At 43.1% G+C, this 1,594-nt stretch overlaps 1 long non-coding RNA gene across 1 annotated transcript in view; it reads left to right on the top strand.

Moving 5' to 3' along the window:
• The first annotated feature begins 834 nt into the window (after positions 1-834).
• The window catches only part of LOC109380427 (uncharacterized), an 18,723-nt gene continuing 17,963 nt past the window's right edge, over positions 835-1,594 (top strand). Inside the window, exons 1-2 of the long non-coding RNA XR_002123472.1 lie at positions 835-886; positions 1,053-1,168. This is a non-coding gene — a long non-coding RNA (uncharacterized LOC109380427). The remainder of the gene's footprint in view (positions 887-1,052; positions 1,169-1,594) is intronic.

The following is a 1,594-nucleotide window of genomic DNA, read 5'->3' on the forward strand; positions in this document are numbered from 1 at the left end:
TTTAGGAACATTTGCTTGTCTTAAGGAATGTCTGCTAGGACGGAATTGTTTGTTACTTATATCCAACATTCTGTATTTTTCTACTTGGCATTCTGGTATTCAAATTTTCAGGTATTCTCTTATTAGGAATTTATTTTTGAAACAAGACCGAGAAGAGAATGCTGTGTTGTATTTATTTCCAAAATCGCAGTGAGAAATGATGGCTCCCCTCCGTGGCACTGTTAAGAGAATTCTTGCTGCGCTAAACCTCCAATGGCATAGACAGGTGACTTTATTTGTTTTGCATTGTGATTTGAATTCTATGTCACTGCCGTATTGGAAGTCTCTTTATTAGAGCTGTAGCTGGGATGTCTCTCTCCTCTCTCTCTCTGTCCTGTTTTCTCCTTGCTCTTCCCGTCAGTGGTAGCTGGAAATGGTTCACAAGAGACAGAAGCTATTCTGTTCATTAAGCAGCCTCAAAAAATAAGAGAGAGAAAAGTTTTCGTTATGTTTCAGGCAAAAGAATTTCATCCCACCTCGGGTAAATAAAAATTGAATTCCATAACCTCATATTGTGTTTCAAATTTAAAGGTTTGCATCATTTTCAAAGGAAACAAATAATTTCCCTAATTTTTAGTGGCTGTAGAATTGGGTGAAAATAAGTATGTCTAGCCTCCATAGTATTATTAACAAACATTTCCACACTCGGGAATTGAAAGGTTCGCGTGGGTTGAGTGTGGTGTGCTCTTACGGTATTTTTTAAAAGCATGAAAAGAGAACACCCTAGCCATACCGCTACTTGAGAGAGAGCTTTGTGTAGAAAGAAAATAGTTTCTTTTTCTTAAGGCCTAGGAACAACATTAAACTTGGATTACGCTCCAGCTGAGGCCTGAATAATGCAATGGAGGTAAGCAGGTCATCATTGTGGTGACACCGTACTAGAAATGTCACCACATTTTGTTGAGACCCACAACAAACACTGTAGGTTTGCATGAGCGCTTCAGCGGCCTCCTGCAGGCGCTGCAACTTCCTGGGACTTTTTGAATGTTTTTTTCCCTACATTTTTCCTTCAGCGTCCCTTTTGGAGACTAAGCCTGAAGGAAGACGATGTCTGAGATTGACAGTGTGGAAGTCGCTAGAGCCAGAAGGACAGCAGCTGGTTCTGAAGACCCAGCTCCAAGATGGTGAGGTGAGCCTCCTGGGTCCACAGGTCAAGCTGGTGACCTCTAACTGCCTGGGGGCCTGCAGACAAATTTAGAAACAGGAGAATGCTGAGGAATGCCGATAGAGTGTGTCTCTCCCAACTGCAAATTTTAAAAGAGAAGAAAATGACATGCTATATGCTAGCTCCGGTGAGTGCAGTGGAGTGAAATCGGTTAAGTTTGGTTTTGTGACTCTACAGGGCTCCACACAGACCTCTGACCTCCCACCCACAGACCCTCAGGCCTGGTGACCCGACTTCCTGTTCTGCCCACCCCTCCCCCACCCACCGTCAGAATTCTTCCTCCGGCAAACAGCACACACCAGTCTTCTTGGAATGTTTCCAAGGTGAAGGCTCACATAAAAATGAGTCAATAAGAACAAATCCTGCCACACAAGCCATGTTTCCTTTTTT

The sequence above is a fragment of the Hipposideros armiger genome, unplaced genomic scaffold (assembly GCF_001890085.2).
Source record: "Hipposideros armiger isolate ML-2016 unplaced genomic scaffold, ASM189008v1 scaffold_37, whole genome shotgun sequence".
Taxonomy (NCBI): Eukaryota; Metazoa; Chordata; class Mammalia; order Chiroptera; family Hipposideridae; genus Hipposideros; species Hipposideros armiger.